Source organism: Zootoca vivipara, chromosome 8 (assembly GCF_965207765.1).
Source record: "Zootoca vivipara chromosome 8, rZooViv2.hap1.1, whole genome shotgun sequence".
NCBI lineage: Eukaryota > Metazoa > Chordata > Lepidosauria > Squamata > Lacertidae > Zootoca > Zootoca vivipara.
The window spans coordinates 44,425,252-44,445,734 of NC_142591.1; the positions used below are offsets into that span (position 1 = coordinate 44,425,252).

At 40.6% G+C, this 20,483-nt stretch overlaps 1 protein-coding gene across 11 annotated transcripts in view; it reads right to left on the minus strand.

Moving 5' to 3' along the window:
* The window catches only part of ZNF521 (zinc finger protein 521), a 290,508-nt gene that overhangs the window by 267,701 nt on the left and 2,324 nt on the right, over window positions 1-20,483 (minus strand). The window lies entirely within an intron of this gene.

Consider the following 20,483-nt stretch of genomic DNA (forward strand, 5'->3'; position numbering starts at 1 on the left):
AGCCGGCGTTTGTCCACAGACAGCTTCCGGGTCATGTGGCCAGCATGACAAAGCTGCTTCTGGCGAACCAGAGCAGCGCACGGAAACGCCGTTTACCTTCCCGCCGGAGCGGTCCCTATTTATCTACTTGCACTTTGATGTGCTTTCGAACTGCTAGGTGGGCAGGAGCTGGGACCGAGCAACGGGAGCTCACCCTGTTGCAGGGATTCGAACCGCCAACATTCTGATCAGCAAGCCCTAGACTCTGTGGTTTAACCCACAACGCCACCTGAGTCCACATTTATACTATTACAAACTATAATAAAAATAAAGGCTTTGGATAATTGGAAAAGTCATATTTTCTTTTTCACGAGGCAGGTTAATAATTTTTTGAGATACACCTTCTGCCCTGAATGACTGAGGCCATTTTCGGCTTGTTAAACAAAGTAAGAGAGAAGCCACACATCCCAAAATAAACTATAAAAATAGATTGCTATTGATTTAGTACCCTTCCTAAAATGGTTTCCTTAAGGAACATGAAACAAAATAAGCCTAATACAGCAACAATGGTTGCTGGGGGGGGGGGTAGAAAAGGAGGAAAGGCTTTAACCTATGACAAGTGTCCTCATTTTTTCTTTCTTTTTGGGGGGCGGGGGGGGGTGGCTTGCATTTTGCGTTTCCTGCAGTTCAATAAATAGTTATTTTATAAACCCTCCTATGCATAAAGATGAGAAGTTATTTGGTCTTTTCACCCATCTTACACAAGTCTTTTCCCACAAGAATGACAACTTTGCAGGGGGGGAAATGCATTCAATCTGCATGTTTGAGTAGTATCAGCAGACAAGTAATAGAGACACTAGGCAGATTAGCATAATCAATACACAATTTACAGAGCTATCCAGACAGAACAGAAGTGATATGTGTATGCCATTATTTTAGCATCTACAAATTACAGTAATTTCGGGAGGTATCTTTATGCATTTTCTCTCCTCTGCCTCTGTGCATGTACAGCTAATAAGAGGCACAGACTGCCCCACACCCACCCCCTCCCTCCACCCTTCAAAGAGAGAAGACACATTTCAGAAAGACGCTTAAGAACAGGAAATATATGTTAACTCTCCTCACTTTCGGGATGTTGAATGGGAGATGAGAATATTTCACTGTTTAAAATAAGGGTTCTTGATGAATGCAAAACTGCAACTCACGGAAACCAGAGCTTGAAGTGAGGCTTAACGACAGGATCAAGGACCCAAACAAAGGAGACCACACTAGCTGTGTTGAAGCAGACACATGCCAAATCTTTCCAATCACTTAATTCTGAACTAGGAATTTAGAGCAGGCACACTTACCCCGCCCATTCTTTTCGCTGTTGCAGACTGAAACATGGCTAAAACTTAGCTACTTTGGCCATAATAATGGCTAACATTCTCTCGCATTGATAGAAATTTACCTATTAACCATATGCTGATTGCTTTAAAAGTTAACATCCCTAGTTCTAGGTGTAGGGCAGGGATACCCATATGATGCTCTCCACATGTTTTTAGGCTACATCCTATCATCTCAGGCCATGATGACTGGGGCTAATGGCATAGCTGCCAAGTTATCCCTTTTTTAAAGGGATTTTCCCTTAGGCTTCCTCGCGAGAAAAGCGAAAACTTGGCAGCTATGGCTAATGGAATTTGGGAGTCCCAACAGCTGGAGGCACTATGATGGCTACCCTTGGTTTAGGGCATATTTCAACAATTTGGGTCTTATAAGATTATAAGAAAAGACTGCTGTGTACTGCAGAGCTGATTTTTTTTAGCAAAATGACTTCTTTTGATATCCAGGGAAGGACTGACCAATTGACAATTGAGCAGATACTGTTAAGTTTCATCAGAATACATACCGGTAACCATTTGAAGGCACAATAATATGCAAAACTGCAATTTAAGCTGGACATATGTCTTGAGAGTTCTTTGACTCAGAACTAGAAATCTTGAACAAAGCAGCAAGCTACTTTTGAAAGATGTTGATTTTCTCTCAGAGTTTGATCAAGCAATGCTGAATGAGATACAAAATACAGTGGTCCCTCAACTTATGAATTACTCGACATCTGATGTTTTCGACTTACGAACGGGACAAATGGCCGCAGACTTACATATTTTTCTACATCCGAATGGAAACCGTTGGCGGTTTTAAATGCGGTTTCCTTGGCTTACGAATTTTAAATGTGGTTTCCTCGACTTAACGAATTTTTTCGAATATTTTTTTTCCTATGGGAAACTGCTTTTCGACTTACAAACTTTTCAACCTATGAATGTGCATTCGGAACGGATTAAGTTCGTAAGTCGAGGGACCACTGTATGTGTTTCACATTGGCGTAGGTTTGCAATGTAACCACCCGTCAATAATCTATAAAGAAATAAAGTGGGGCACTGGGGAGGGGGTGTTCAACTCTATTGGTTGGCCCCAGCCTTTAAAAGCAGGGACTTGGTTATGGCTAAGCCAGGGGTCCCCAGACTTACCGAGCGGCGGGCCGGTGCCCGCCGCGCCGCCCGCGCGGTGGGCCGGACGGCAGGGGAGTGCGCGCGCAGCGGGCCGGAGGGCGGGGGAGTGCGCGCCCGTGCGCATGCGCACACGCACACGGGCGGAAAAAAAATCGCCGAAAATCGCTTGTGCGCATGCGTATGGGCCTCCCCCGACCCGGAAGTGCACCAGAAATGACCTCTTCCGGGTCGGGAGAGGCCTGTACGCATGCGCACAAAGGATTTTCGGCGATTTTTTGCCGATTTTTTAGATCGTCGCTGCGCCGCGCGCCGTGAGAGCGGGCGGCGGCAGCGGGCGGCGGGGGTCGTCGCGGGCCGGATTGGAAGGCCGATTGGGCCGCATCCGGCCCGGGGGCCGTAGTTTGGGGACCCCTGGGCTAAGCCATGTCTGTAGAAATTCAGGGGGCTTTCCTGGATTAGATGAAGTCCAGATCATAGCGGTAGTAGCCTACTTCATAAGGTGACAACAATTGTACACACAGACACAGAATGCCCATTTTCTAAAAGTTGCCAGTTGTAAAGGTGTGGTGATTGAGGAAGTAGCAAGCGTTCAAGGAGTTGCCAGTCTTTTCTGCCATCCTGGACTAAGACAATGAATTTAAAATACTTTTCACCCTTACTTAAGCAATGAACAAGCTGTGTAATTCTTCTCCAGATGCTATTTGTTCCCTAATTCTATCTAACCACTAGGCACAAAAAACATATACAGTACTGTACTCTTATTCTGTACTCGATGAAGAAATGGCCAACATACAATTGCACTGGATCATATCTGTATTAATAAATAATCAAGTCCAGTTCTGGTTCAAAACTCCATGTACATTTAATGCACACACAGCTCTCACGCAATACCTTTGTTGAATATGTAAGACTCGTACTCAACTTCAAACTAGGAACAAACTGTTGGATCAGGTTCTGAATATTTTTCTTTACAACTGGCACAGGCCATCTAGAGTACACGGAACAACTTCCCCATGTGAAGCCCACTGTTGTTATGCAATCTTCATTCAATTAAACAATGTTCCAAGTCAGAGACCCACAGAACCTTATTTAATTAAATGAGGAGTGTGCAGCAAAAATGCATGGTGTCTTTTGCCACTATTGCCTGAAGGCCTACTTGGATGATAAAGGAACAATCTCTGAAACTAAAACAAAGTGATTAATATGGGAACCTGTGGCCCTCCAGACATTATTGGACCACCCAGCTAGCATAGCCAATGATCACAGGTGATGGGAGCGGTGATCCAGCAATATCTGAAGGACAACAGGTTTCCCATTCCTGGTTAAATGTGCTTCCTCTTTGCTCATGTTCTTTTAAAATGTGTGATTTAAAAGCATTCCCTACCTGTTTGTTTCACATATACAGTATATTCCCTTTACAGAAGTGTGTTTTCAAAATATAATCTGAAAACACACTGAAGTCAACTTATAATGGCTTCAAGATCTAAAAAGGATTGTTGTGAATTGTTTTATGATGAGGATGACATTGCATATCTTCAGTTTATCATTTGATACCCCAACTATGCAGAAACGATAAATCAGTTTTTACAAAATGATTCCTCGCCAAACTTCATCATACAGGCAACTGTCTATCAAACAGACAAGTTGAGTATCATGATATGGCTGTTACTTAAATTGGATTGGTAAACACATCCAGAACCCCAGTAATTTACTTTTGAGTTAACAAAGTAAATTACAAAGATGGCAGAGCTTTGGCAGCATATATGTATTTGAGATATTGTAATGAATTTCTTGATATTTCAATATGTGTTGCACAAAAGGGAAAAAAGGTGTCAAAAGACGAAAAACTTAAAAGGTCTTATAAATTTCTAAAATGAATATAGAGCAACCCTCAAACTACACAAGAACATTAACAAAGCCAATAACCAAGACCAGATACTGCTAAATTTACACCCAACTCTCATAATTTTTTTTTTTAAAAAAAAACACTACAAGGCTCAATTCTACTTACCACTCCTCCCTTGGTGGCATCATCAGCCTGTTCCCTTCAACTGATCCATATTCAGTTTAGAGGCATTATTTCTCCTCTCATACATATTACTTTACCTTAATAACTAAACTGTGAACTATCAGGTCAGCACCCCCAACCCCACTCCAAAAAAAGAAAAAAAAAGAACTCTGAGATGGATATTCACAGGCTGATGAGGCTTTTTTATAGTAGTAATTTTATAAGCAGCACAGTGAGCTATACTTACAAACATAGTTGAAAGGATAGCTTAAAGGTTTTGCGCCATGGATATACTTTTGGTTAGATTCCTTCAACAACAACAACAACAACAACAACAACAACAACAACAACAATAATAATTTATTTATTCCCCAGCCACTCTGGGCGGCTTCCAACAAAACAGTAAAATGCAAAACATTAAAAGCTTCCCTAAACGGGCTGCCTTCCGATGTCTCCTAAAAGTCTGGTAGTTGTTCTCTTTGAGTGGGAGGGCGGGTGCCACAGGGCGGGTGCCACTACTGAGAAGGCCCTCTGACTGGTACATTTAGTACTACCGTACTTCAAATCAGTGTGTTCGTGTCTATTCATGTTTAAGGGTTTCACAATTATTTATGTTAAGATCACATCAGGCAAATTGGCTGGTCCTTGAAGAAGGCCACAATCTGCTTCTCCAAGACTGAGGTCTGCAACTCAGCCAGCCTAGCCAGAAGCTGGGGAGATCCTATCACAGACCAACCCAGTTTACTGGGATAAGACTAAGAGGTCCATGGCTGCTGTTACTGGAGAAGATCCTGGCCTCGAAAATGGCATGGTAGAACTTCTCAGGAAGAAATTGCTACTACTCTGATCCCTTGAGGAAACTTCATGGAATTCTGCTGAAAACAGATACGTTCCCCCAAGACTAAAAACCAGTTATGTAGCCAAGGCTAACCAACAAGTTCACAGGATACTATCCAGAGGAAATCAGGTAAGTTCAAATCCCATTAAGATATATGGAATTTAAGCACACAGTTGGGTTCTATTTTAATTAGCATCTAATGTTCTCTGGATTCCCCCAAATACTCTATCCACTGAACCACACAAGCAGAAGTTGATTTTCATTAGGGTTTCAACCAATTAAAGATATTTCAAGCAACTAACTGTTTTGCTTTTAAGTGAACGACAAATGGATTAATTGGTTACAATAAAATCACAGTATCTCAGTAAATGTCATGTGTTGGGGTTGAAAAATGACCATAACATGGAAAACATCACCTGTCTGTTAAATGCATTGCTTCAATCAAGAAAAGTAGGTAAGCAGTTTATTTTAAAAAAAAGATACCTTCAGCATCAAAACACTGTCATAAGGGAACACAAAAACCACCCATTCAGCAACGAAATAAGTATACACATAAAGAAATCTCTTCACACATTCGCACACACAGCAAACTCATTCATATTACCTACAGTCACAAAATCTTATCAATCCTGCACAACTAAGATTAGCAAAGCCCACTAACAACTTATGACACCCTATCAGTAGCTCAATACATTCTGCTTTAGCTACTTCACTACCTGTCAAGTTCTTATCAGATCACAATAAGATCCACTTCAGTTGTGTTCAGATTGGTGGATCACAAATTATGGATTTCTCAGCTAGATCTATGAGTTAATTAAGCATATGCATACATTGTTTTATATGGAAGAGGAGCGTGTTTAATTATTTAGAAAATTCAGGACTTGTTGCTATTGCCATGATACTGCCTTTAATTAACATGGTGAGGGAGTTAATTTATGTGAAACAATTTGGCTCTTGTGATAGAAATGGGAAACCAGCACTTGATGGGGCTTGGGAAGAATAAAACACTACCATGGCAAACCTCAGCCTTGTATGCCGCTTTGAGCTCCTTTGGGAGAAAAGGGAGAATATAAACTGAAAATATGATTATTAAACATCTTAACTGCTCTGTTTTATTTATACATACAACATTCTTTGAAGGGGCTCAAATTGGCATACAGTATATGGCTCTTCCTTTACCCATTAACATTCTACCGTAATCAGATTCTAGTAAGTTAAGAAAGGAGTGGCAAATTTGTGAGCTTTCAATGTCCAATGTAGTTATGGGTGAATCAAGGACTCTTAACTTGCATCAGCAAAGACCAGCAGAACTCATGGTTGGATATGTGGCTTGATAAAACAGAGGGCATTACTGCAGCAACCTGAGAACAGTGCGCTCTAGGCATGTTGGCTTGGATCTTAGGCTAAGTTGACCTAAGAAAGTTCATGGAAGTAAAGTTTTCTGGCCCCTTGCAGCTAACTACACCTGAACAGGCTGAGCAACTGGGCAGCTGATCCCTGCAGAAAGCAGAGTTTATGTTTAAAGATCCTAAGCTTTATTTCCACATGTATGTACTTCATTTGCTCTCTCACCATAGCCCTGTGCAGAGATGGGGAACTGGATCAAGCCAGTGGGCCAGATCCCTATATTCTCCACACCCACCCACAGACCAACTTTGGCAGATGAGCAAGACCCACCCATTGTTCAATCATGGGACATTATTGATGTCAGCTGATTGGCACCTGTCTCAAAGTGCAAAGGAGGTTGCAATCTCCTTATAAGATGTACTTCCAGCATCAATCAGCTCTTTGGCACTGGGAACCTGCCTTCAAAGAGGCTCCCTATCAGCTGGTTTTCAGTTACAAGGAGGTTTGAATGAAGATAGTTGGGGTTTTGACCCGCTTTTCCAAACGTTTCGCTTCCCTTTGGCCAAGCCTCAACTTTCCCTGACCCACTCTTGATATCATATATGATGTCAGATGCAGAGCAGGTGGGCATGGTTTGGCCAAAATGGTCTGAAGGACGTAATCAGACCTGTTAGCTGTTCTAAGGTATTCAAATTCAGTCTTTGTATACAGAACACATTTCACACAGCTAACCAGGTAAGAAATCTTGGGGTAGTGGTGGGCAGCTTAACCAAAAAAATGTTGAAACCAAGATCTGACAGTTGCGAAAAAGCTAAATTCCATTATAGGAATTGTTAGAAAAAAGTTAAAAATACAACTGCTTTAAAAATGAGACTATAGAGGTACAGCATGACTACGGAATGGTGATCAGTTGCTGGAATCACAGCTGGGGAGAGTATTGTTGCAGTTCAAGGCTCCTTGTGGGCTTCCCACAGGCATGGCCACTGTGAGAACAGGATACTGCACTAGATGGGCTTTGACTTGATCTAGCAAGGTTCTTCTTCTGTTCATAACAGAGCAATGTAGCGTTTGGTCTCCTGATCACCTCCATCTGACAAGCTAAAAATAAGGGCTATACAATGCAATTTTACTGATTCATTGATGCTCCTCTCCTGACACTGACAAATAAAGTATAATTAGTGGTACCTAAATCAAAGAAAATACATATGAAGCATCCTGGGCTTATAGGGCAAACAATGAGTGGAATTTTTACTTAGAGAAGTCCTGCTGCAATTAATGAACATGACTCAGTTATGGCTGTAACTTTCAATAGGTCTACTCTGAGTAAAACCTTGCTGACTACCACTCTGTGTACAAAAGCATATGGGTTATAAGTGAAAGCAAGTTTAGAGGGCTACACTGCATATTGGAGAAACACGAATGGAGGAATGGTTTTAACCCCCTTCCTCACTGGCCCTCTTCCAACTCAAAACCCCTTCCTGCTTCATATCTTCAACCAAACAGGAGGTACAACAAAAGGTAAGCAGTCATAGGCACTCTTACGTAATACAGTATAGTGCAGGCATGTCCAAAGCCTATTCTGGGGGCCTAATCCGGCCCGCCGGTCGGTTTAATCTGGCCCCTGTGGCAGTTTATTTCCTGGGGTAAAATCCTAAAAAAAAACCTCAACAATGTCAATCCTAAATGCTTCAGTCCTAATTTGGCCCTTTGGTCGGCCCTCACAGCCCTTCACTTAATCAAATCTGGCCCTCTTTGAAAAAAGTTTGGACACCACTGGTATAGTGTAAACATAACTTTTATATGCCTTGGGGGGGGGTGTAAATTGCTTTATTGCTGAACCGAACCCTCAATATCTCTGAGGTATTCCTGTACTTTACTTCCTCTTACTATTCACATTCATACTTTAGTCTACAATCTCATTTAAGCAGCATCCTCTCCCCTTTAAACCAGAATGCATACCGGTATATATTTTCTCGTACTGATCACAAAACTCAATCCATATATATAACTAACCTTCCACTCATTAAAACAAAAATGACAGTCCCACTCCACCAAAATAAAACGAGTTACAGTTAGAAGCATTTTAAAATCCTGGTGTCCTTGAACAGGTGCGGTCAGAATGCGATGTGAAATACAAAAACAGAAGATGATTATTATCACAGTAGAAACCATAAAAAAGATTAAGGAGTGACACTACAAGTTAGAGACACTGTTGACAAATTTCAGTCGCTCTGACACCAAATTATCCCGTTCCTTAGACAGGTGTTGTTAACAAAGCATGTTTCAGATTTTGGGCAAAGTAACAAAGACAAAAGGAAGGAATGCTCACTGAAAAATCTCCAATAAGAGCACCTCCTAAAGGCCAATAAAATAGAATAAAAAACCACTAAAATACAATATGCAAATAATAGCAGGTGTCAGTAATAATAATGAATACTTGGCAATGTGAAGAATAAAACAAAATAGAAATATACCATCTGCTAATAAATGTTTTCACAATAAAGCATTGACAATGGCTCCCAGAGAGAAATACACACCCACTTTGTCCCTGCCTGGTTCTATTAGCTGAGGCAGCACAGTAAGCAAAGTGTGTTATCTGAACCCAGGCTTGTGGTTAAGCTCTTTCCTTCTTAACCACAAACTTTAAAGGTAAAGGGACCCCAAACCATTAGATCCAGTCGCGGACAACTCTGGGGTTGCAGCGCTCATCTCGCTCTATAGGGTGAGGGAGCCGGCGTTTGTCCGCAGACAGCTTCCGGGTCATGTAGCCAGCATGACTAAGACGCTTCTGGCGAACTAGAGCAGCGCACAGAAACACCTTTTACCTTCCCTCCGGAGCGGTACCTATTTATCTACTTGCACTTTGACTGCGAGGTGGGTAGGAGCTGGGACTAGGAGCTGGGACTGAGCAACAGGAGCTCACCCCGTCGCAGGGATTCGAACCGCCAATCTTCTGATTGGCAAGCCCTAGGCTGTAGCCAAGAACAAACCTGGTTTATCTTAGCATTCCACGGAAATGTGGCCAATATCTTGCAAAGGAGTTATGCATGCTACCTAATTGCTGCATAACTTATTGCTCTATCGTACAGTGATCAGATAGCCTATTTTTTAGGGCCCTGTTCATGAGAGTGCAAAAGCACCTTTAGAGGGAACATGGGGCACATATCTGGTTTGAGTGACCTGACGTCCTGGCTGGGCGGGCGGGCGGGGGGTCACTGAGACAGACATCTAGGAATGAGGAGATATAAAAAAGGCTACAGCTGGAAAATTTATCTAAAGGCATAAGGGATGTTCAAGAAGCATTCTTGTACAGACCAGTCTTAGAAATAAAATACTGTAAAATAGAAGTAACTGTTGCAGAGTGAAAGGCCTTTTAAGCAACACGTTGCCACATACAGTACAGTATTTACAACACAAACACTGACACAGGTAAATTCACCTAACCTATGAACAACCAGGACATTCTCCACCCACTTAGCATCAGTGTTGGCATGTGGTAAAGCAGAGGTGCAGAAACTTTAATGTTAAAGAACATGAATGCTCTGTGTTAGGAGATTTAGTGGGGTAGAATCTGCAAAATCATCAGGGATATGAATAACCCATAGATATAACTCTAAATTGGAGAATAAATAAATTAAGAGAACTCAGTTGGAGTCTGGGAGAATCCTGTACCACCATCAAAATCGCTGTGACACTCAAATTCTGTACAGTACTGATAATTATGCTACTAAATCACATTCTACAATTTAAGACGACATGTAAGTTTTAAGGATGAGAGTATCAAAATTAGGTGGCAATGCTGACATTCTTATTAAAATGGCTTTTCTGGAGCTTTTAATACACCTGCTTCAGAGAATTCTTATCCATGCCTACATGTATATAAGTTTATATAGTTAAGAACAAAACTGGACATATGTTGTGCCCTTGAAAAGCAGACTCGAGCTTTGTCACAAATGAAGTGTATTTAAGAGTGCCTATACAGTATTGGAGAAATCAGAGTAAAGTTGATATATGTAGTAAGGATGGTAAGTCTAGGTAATACTATCGAAAAACTACATTCACTTAAAATGAAACACTTATTTAAAATCTGGAATATGCTAGCAACAGAACTGTTATTCATTTGCCAGCAAAGTCAACCAACTCTACCACCCTCCATTAAAGTTAGAAATGTAAGATTTGAAAAGTGGGTAATTGTCCATATTGAAATACTTAAAGTAAGTGTGGTAAAAGTAGTTGCATATGTTGTGCACACTCTAAAGTATGCATTTTCCAAACCACAGCACTTCTTCACTTTTAAAAATAACACACACACATAAATGCCCAAGGTGGAGGGAGGAATAGCAGCTCACTGGATTATATTGAGGGGGGGAGTATTTGATCCCCTGCTAAATTTGCCCATTTGCCCTCTGACGAAGAAATAACCAGTTCATAAATTTAATGGTAGGTTTATTGTAGCTGTGAGAGACAGAATAACAGGGAAAAACCCCAGAAACCCAGAAGACAAAAGTCAGAGATTGATGTGCATTATAATGAGTGAAAGAAGTATTTGATCCCCTTGCAAAAGATAACTTAGTACTTGGTGGCAAAAGCCTTGTTGGCAATTACAGAGGTCAGACGTTTCTTGTAGGTGGCCACCAGGTTTGCACACATCTCAGGAGGTATTTTGTCCCACTCCTCTTTGCAGATCCACTGCAAGTTAGTAAGATTTCGAGGCTGATGTGTAGCTACTCGAACCTTCAGCAGCTCCCTCCACAGATTTTTGATGGGATTAACGTCTGGAGACTGGCTAGGCCACTCCAGCACCTTAATGTGCTTCTTCTTGAGCCACTCCTTTGTTGCCTTGGCTGTGTGTTTTGGGTCATTGTCATGCTGGAATACCCATCCTCGACCCATTTTCAATGCCCTAGCTGAGGGAAGGAGGTGCTCACCCAAGAGTTGACAATACATGGTCCCGTCTATCATCCCTTCGATGCGGTAAAGGTGTCCTGTCCCCTTAGGAGAGAAATACCCCCAAAGCATAATATGTCCCCCTCCTGCTTGACGGTGGGGATGGTGTTCTTGGGGACATAGGTAGCATTCCTCCTCCAAACATGGTGAGTTGAGTTGATACCAAAGAGCTCAATTTTGGTCTCATCTGACCACAACACTTTCACCCAGTTCTCCTCTGGGCCATTCAGATGTGGATTGGCAAACTGCAGAGGGCCTGTACATGTGCTGTCCTCAGCAAGGGGACCTTGCGGGCTCTGCAAGAGCTCAGTCCTTCATAGCATAGTATGTTATCAACTGTTTTCATGGTGACTATGGTCCCAGCTGCCCTGAGATCCTTGACAAGCTCCCCCCGTGTAGTTCTGGGCTGCTTCATCACCGTTCTCCTGATCACTGCAACTCCGTGAGATGAGATCTTGCATGGAGCCCCAGACCGAGGGAGGTTGACAGTTATTTTGTGTTTCTTCCTTTTGCAAATTATTGCACCAACTGTTGTCACCTTCTCACCAAACTGCTTGGCAATAGTCTTGTAGCCCAGTCCAGCCTTGTGCAGGTCTACAATCTTGTCCCTGACATCCTTGGACAGCTCTTTGGTCTTGGTCATGGTGGCTACTTTGGAATCTGCTGGATTGATTGCTTCTGTCGACAGGTGTCTTTTGTACAGGTACTGTAAGGAGCTGGGATTACAGGTAAGACCTCTCCCTTACAGCAGGTGCTTCTAATCTCAGCTCGTTCCATACAGTGAAGATACCACTTATTTCACTCATTATAATGCACATCAATCTCAGACTTTTGTCTTCTGGGTTTCTGTGGGGTTTCCTGTTGTTATTCTGTCTTTCACAGCTACAATAAACCTACCATTAAAATTATGGACTGGTCATTTCTTTGTCAGAGGGGAAACGGGCAAATTTAGCAGGGGATCAAATACCAGTACTTCTTTCCCTCACTGTAAACACCTTCATCAAAGGGAAAGGGAACACCTAGAAGTACTGTACAATGATAACATGGAGAATATTATTTATTTGCAAGGGACAGCTCTGTGATAACAGTACATGTTTTGTGTGCTTCAAACCCTTGCATCTCCATTTAAATTGGCCAGATAGCAGCTGATATGAAAGACCTCTGCCTGTTGAACTGTTGACTGTCAGAGGAGTCAATACCGGCCCAGCTGAACAACAGTCCATCCAGATATAAAGGCTGCTTTCTATGTCCTTTTAGCATTTTTTCAAGTTTTAAGTTTTTGAGATCATTAGCCTCTCCTGTGGTAAGGGTTATGTTTTGTTCTTTTTACTGTACTGTTGGATGAGCTGTTTAGGAAATGTTTGCTTTTTATTTTGCCTCAATTTATTTTACTCATTTGTATTTTATCTTGTTGTTTTGCTTCGATACTTTGATTGCATGGCATGCCAAACAAATGCCAGCAAATAATAATTTAAATAAAATAATGCCTACATTTCAGTTAGAATAATCCCATCTTCTATGACAATGAAGAAGCGGGCATTTCAATGCCCTTTTGCGCTCCAAGTGTGTGGGTACATCAGCAGACATCCCAAATTGTCGTCCCCTCCCAACCATCAGCCAGGGAGATGCAGCCTGCCTCAGGTCAAAGATTTTGGGGTACCAAAGTGCACCCAACTGTCCATCATTTAATACTGAAGGTGGCACAAATTTTCTGTTGTCAGTCTAAAATGCCTTGCCCTGTTTGTTATACCAAAAGAGCAAAACATGGGGTTTCCGTCCTCTATCTGGAAAGCAGGAATACTAAGTGGAAATGCAAACTATGAAGTATAGTACAGTAATAAAGATACTCGAAGTTTAGCTCAAGTCTTCTGCCTTCCCCACCGCCCCTTTTGCTTTAACATAATCCCCAGGCATATAGCTAACTACTGCTTGATCATTATTCCGGCTCAAAGTAAAGCTACTGAAGTTTAGAAGGATTCACATCTTACAGAGTTTCTTTCATCTCCAATAATTACTAAACTAGCATAATTACTAATACTTGAGGTGAACTGTGATGCATGCTAAGAGCCCGACCTGCCTAAATTAGAGGGAGGTGTTTTGGTTTTGAAGCTTACAGCGGTTCTCAATTTTCTAAGATTCACATCTTCTGTCAAACTTTCTCATCGGTCTCCTAAAACTTTCCTTCACCATTTGATTATGATAAGGAGTTAAGTTAAAAGAATCTGCAGTCCTTGAATTTCAGATTTTTTGTAGCGACGGTATTGCTAAGTACATTTAAACGCCAGACATGCACACAACCAGAGGAAAACATGAACAAATAAGGCATGCATAATTCTTGCTAAGGTGCATGTAGACCCCAAGGCAAAAAACTGAAACACAAGACCACATTTTCCTCCCAATGGGACCAATCCTGACCTTTGACAAAACAATAGGAGACAACAAAAAATTCAAAATACATATGGGGAAATACATCATGCTGAGATTTAAACTGCATTTGCAGTTTAAAAATAACATTCCAATGTAATGCTATTTACACTGAAAATCACTCAAGTCACAAAGTATACTGGAACCCCAAAATCATCTTAGTTTTCCCATTTACATTTATTGCCACATTAATACTGACAGCGCTAACAAGCTAACTTTTGGAGTCAACTATTATTCTTTGAATTTCAACACTACAGCACATAGTTTGTAACAGAGGAACTGATGTTATTAAGCTGTAAAGACTTGCAGCTTACAAGCCCAAGAATTAAGGGGAAGCACAAAGCCATTCAAGAAATCCTGGATCAACATTGCAAATGTTATCTTTACATATTAGACGTATCACAGCACAGACAAATTCAGCAACAATTCAGTGGCAGTTACAAAATCTCTTAATTGTAAGATGCCTGTATGGCCCAATGAAAAAGGCTCAGCTCATAACCGTGGAAAATATATATTGTTCTTCAACCATTTTCATGAAGTTCTAGTTCCTGCTATACTGACACGAGAGATAGCAATTTGTGAACAAGATTCTCATACTTCCTTCCAGACATAAATATAGGGTTGTCAGTAATGTGGGTCACTACACTGCTACAGCAACACTCAAATCAGTCACTAACACCCCAATGCAATGCCACAACTTGCTGTGTTAAACTTGCAGCGTGATATGACTGAAGAATGCGACCCATGTAGCTATGCTGGCACAGAACGTATTATACTAGTAACCAACACAATCACCAAATCCTGCAGTGTAGTCCCATGATCAACGGCTATGAAACAAGTAGAACTGGGGCTGGTAGGGCAAAATATTAACCATTTAAACATTTTCAGTTACAATGAGTGTTATTTTGGCATCCTTAATATATCATTTGTCTTCAGCTGGGCAGATGGGGACCCACGACCATGTTGCAGCCTAACCTCAGGTGAATTACACTTGCAGCACCACAACCATACATATCTATGGTAAAAAATAAAAATTAACAAACTGATCCCAAATGCATGCTTAAGTTAAAGGTGGACCTCCGCTCTGAAAAAGTTGAAAGTTCTATATCACGGGAAGCATTTTAACAGGCCTGGGGAGAACATGCTACCCCACTTTCCTTACAAGCCAAAGGCAGCTGCTGCAGCAGCAATCCTCTGTGCATCACTGAGGTCTGGAAGATCTGTAGTAAATCTAATAATTTCAGATTGCTACAAATCATCAATAGTGACGGGGCAGACTAACATGTGTGTTGTGGTACATCAACAAAGAAAGAGCATAAACCGACAGCACACGTAAAAGGAACTACTGTATAGATAGTTGCCTGAATTTAAAGAATATTGTAAGACAGTTCTAATATGTAATTTTGCTTTGTACGTGTGTCTGTACGCTTTCATGTTGACTATTCTCAATTTTGCCCAATTTTGGCTAGACACACACAAAAAAAGCAGCAATCTGCTTCAACACAGATGTTTTTGGTTTACAGGCCAAGTGGAATTTTATGAATTTTTGTCCCCTCCCTTTTAAGAGTATAATGCTATAGTGCTCGAAATTGGTCATTTCAGATAAAGACATTTAGAACCACAGTATGATACTGGGGATGGACAGGTTTCAGGGATACTACCAACAGTAATTACTATTTTTGTCTATATGGAATTCCTTAGATTATATTCAGAGTCAACTAATCTAATGTCTTTTAATATCTAGTCTGTATGGTCTATTCTTTGAATGTCAATCTCCCTTCTGAGTTATTATTCCTAAATTAGACTTCTCACTTCTGCGCTTTTCCATGCAAAATCTATTTTGGTTCTCCAGAATGTGTAAGAATGAAACAATATGTCTAAATAATTGGAAATAGAAAATATGTTTTTCAACATTTCCAACAATTCAAAAGTAAAAATACGGCTGAATTTTCTCAAACAATACAATTCAGGGCCTTACTATGTAGTATTTTCAATATTTCTAAATATATGCATGCTTCAGGCATGTTAAATATAGTACATGGAGTAAAATACACTGTGTCCTCCATCAAGAAACATAAAATTAATAAAGCCTTATGAAACTGTCTGCATAACAGTACAAGGAAACACATACTGCACTAGGAAAAATGTTTAAGTAATAGAAACACCTAAGTCTCCAATCATGTCAATATCCTCGTTATGGCTAATTTTATATCTACAATTTCCAGTGGTTATCCCTTCACAAGTAACTGGTGTAATAAACAGAACATATTTACTGTACATCTCTATCCTAAACATACTTATTTGGAAATGATACTTGCTTAAAAAGTTCCATCGTACTCAATGGAATTTACTTTCAAAATAAGTACGTTTTAGAATGCACGTGCAACTTTCCCCCATCCAGCAAGGAGGATCAATTTGGATGTATAATTAAAATAATGTATAATTTTAAATGACACAATAAAAAAGCCAAGAAGAAAAATAGGTCAGTAACTCAGGGCCACTGAATTTTAGAAAAGCTAATCCTTTCCAATGGTGGCATTAAGCATTTGGAAGTATTATTTCTTCCTTGCCTCCATTGCTTAGGAAATCCTAGGAAGAATTTCATACAAGCAGATAGGCCTATCTTGACCTTTGGTTACTAAGTATGAAAGTGGCAGGAAGGATACAACACTTAGACAACAATATTTAATGCTAGGTTTTCTTCAGGTGAGAACTGTATAGTGAAGAGCTCCCTGAAGAAATGGGATATATGACTAGGAGGGTGGGGAAGGAGGAAGGAATGGAGAAAAGGCACAGGTCAAGGTTGTCAAATCTCATGTCATTCATTCTTAGTGTTTGCAAAAGCAACCTGTAGGTTCTGGCTTTTAAATTCCAAAAAATATATAATGCTTTAAAGCATTAGTGAATAGATAATGCTCTCTCACCAATATCTAGATACACTTGAATACATTCTTTCTCAATTCATTTGCATGCTTGTAAGTTTTTCATTGGGAAATGGTGGCCATGGTGGACAGTTCTACTTCTCAGAGATTTTCACAACAAGCCACACACAACACATTACGCTTGTATAGAATTCTGCTAAATGGTGCTGTTAAAATAATTAAACACAAGTTCAACAGCCACCATATCCCGCCCCACTTGCCATTCTCCCCAGCCAGTAACCGTGATGAAGAACAGGTTTGTTTTAAATAAATACATTTTACAAAGAGCAAGAACATGAAGTTTGTAAAATCCATAGCTTTACTGTAATTTACTTACTATTAGTAATATACCTGCCTAATGTCACTACTACCCTGGAATGCAAGTTTCAAATCAGGCTAACAGAAGTGTCAATAGTACCAAAAAAAAGCCTCTTTCCCCCCTTCCATTAAACAAATACAACTGGATCCTCAGTACCTTAATTTCATGATAATTTTACTTAAGCCATACACTGATCCCAATTTAATTTGTAGACTGCAGATTACCACCCCTATCCTAACACTTTTTTGGCACTATTGATGTTTACTTAATAGTTTTTGTTGATTCACAGTCAACACTCATTGTTTATGGTAGCTTTTACAATGTATCTCACATAACTGGTTTGCCTCTGAAAAGTTTGTAACTGCATTTTTAGCTATAGTTCTTGTTTATTTCTAAATGATTTGGCCATTAATCATTTTACAGTAAGAAAACTATCTTAGGCTGCAATACTAATCCAACTTTCCTGGAATAAACCCCACTGAATTAACTTACTTCTGAGCAGACTTCGTTAACATTGTGATGTAAGGCTAAGGAACATAAGCACAATTAATTGGAAGTGCTATTAAAAGAAATGTAACTTACTTCTGAGTAGACATGGCTAGCAGATTTGGCTCTGAATTAGCACCACACTAACCTTATTAAACTATACCAAATATTTATGATCCAGCTCGAATCTGCACCTTCCTAATTGGAAACAAAGATGCATGTGATTTGGTGTTTTGTTTTGGTTTTTAAGTGCTGAAAGCAAAATACTTAAACTCTCAACTGCTTCAGTACTCCAAAGTCACATTTTCCTTTGAATAAGGCCAGCCAGCTCAAAAATGGACAATAACAAAAAAAATTCAACTGAATGGAAAAGAATATTAATTTATGTAGCAACAATCTAAATATTGCATCAACCATGATACTCCAGATGACATTAGCATGCATTATGATTAAAGGGGATAATGGGTAGAATAATGTATAGGAATGTGTAACCTATGCATTTAAATAAGCCACTGCTTGTTTAGGTCAATACTTACTGTCAATGACATTGGGATACTTCTCTCTGCTCATGGGCTGTTGATACAGACCAAATACTGTATTTTATATGAGCACACAGAAAACTGAAGCTACATCTTTATTTTAATTAATGATTTTCTTTACCAAAAAGCCCTTTGGAAAATAAGTGTTTGGTTTCCATGTGAGGGGATATATATATATATATATATATATATATATATATATATATATATATATACACACACATACATACATACATACACACACACACTATTTTGGCGTAAGTACAACTGTGCATCATTTATCGGTTAACTTTGCATGCTCAGCCAGTTCTCAAAGATTCGCAAGTATAATAATGAGGGGCTTTTTTCAACTCAATTTCTTTTCAACATCTCCCCATAAATTTAACCAATTGATGACTTTATTTATTGGCCATAAAAACTTGCTTGCATGTAAATTAATCCTCTTTAGGGAAGCTATCAGGAAATAAACATATGCACAATCAACAGAACACTCATTGTGAAGTCATTTTAAAAGGTAGCTGAAGAACATCAAATTCATTCCTTACAAGCTGTCAGACTATAGCATCAGTGAACTGTATAAACTTCAGTCAACCAAAAATTATATATGGGTCAAAACCAAATGTGGGGAAGCAAATTTAATATACACTGCTAGGGAGATTTAGAGAATTGGAGTGAATAGGAGGAAGCATGCTACTTCAAGCTTTGGATCAGGTCTCTGAGAGGTAAACTTTTGGAATGAGTTTTTACACCAGCCAAACAAATCACTATTGTCCTGGCCTGTATATGTAAAAAAGGCTGACCTTACTGCCCCCTCACAACCAATGTGTTTCACTGACTTCAACCTAGCAAAACCTGGTTTACCATACAAAATTAGGCCTAGTACTTTTATGTACCGCAAGTCATCTATTAATTCAGTCACATCCCAAACTCATTCCAGCCGTGTTTACAGGCCAACTTTCCAAAACTTCAGAGACTGTCTTCACACACACAGCCATGCCCTAATATGACACATAAGCCATCACCAGTGTCCTCACATCTTTCAACCTAGGACAGGAGAGAAAAATCTAGCTCTTTTGTCAACCTTTTGTATTTTATTACCTCCAGTAGCAGAGAGACTGAGTAGTAGCCTTTCTCTTCACAGCAAAAGGGCACAAAAAAACTACAAGGAGCTGTGTTGGATTTCCACCTACAATTGCTGGAGTGGAAGAAATTTAGTGAGGGGGGGGGCTGTGGAAGGGGAAGTCCTGTTATGCTAGTATAGGTCAACTGTCAATATGACTGAGAAGGTCTACGTGAATTGGATGGAGATGCTAGCAACAGTAGCAGTGCGAGAAAGAAATGAGGTGGAGGGGGGGGCAAGGAAGGAAAGATATGAGTATTTACAGAAGGATTTTTGAAGAAGGGAATCCTAGAGAATTCCTGTTGGCAGCACCAATCTGAGGGACAAGTGACAGTGTCTTAGGTGGGGCGGAGAAGGATGACTGAGGGAGGTCAAGACCACTGGGCTGAAAGAGGGAGGCAGCACAGACCAAATCTCCCCAGGACATTCCTGTGGCCCAGCCACATTCTCACAAGCCGCCCTTTGTCCTCTCTTCTGGGCCTTTTTGCTCTTTCCTCCTCAGGGCTGATTCCTGTGTGTATATTACTTGAGGCTCCTGCGCATCCCCCCCCCACCTCCCTTTTCTTCATAGGCTCCCCTCCCCTCAGCACCCCTTAACTCTAGTTCTCAAATATCAATTCCACCCCCACCCATCTTCTAAGCTCTCCCTCCCCCTTAAAAAAAAGTGGAGGGGGGGGAGGTTTCACGTGATCTTGCTCCACCACCCCACCACCCCCTCCCACATTCCAACACACAGCTCCAGCTCCAGGAACTCCAGCCTCCGGATCAATAAGAACTTCCATTCTGTTTCCCTTCCTCTACTCCACCACCACATTCCAGCAAATCCCACCCACTCCCCCCCCCGTTAAAAAAAACCTTCCTTCTCCAGCTGGGACAAACACAAACTGGACTCTCCCCCCCCCTTCCAACATCTCTTAAGCTTGCAAGAAGTTATATGACCAACTCCTAGGGTATCAACAGAAACACGCACACACTCCCATGCAGCGTATATTGTTTGCTTGTTCATTGGGACAGAACCCAAATGAGGACGCCTGGCTCCCATGAGATGCTGAGGTATTTCACTTTA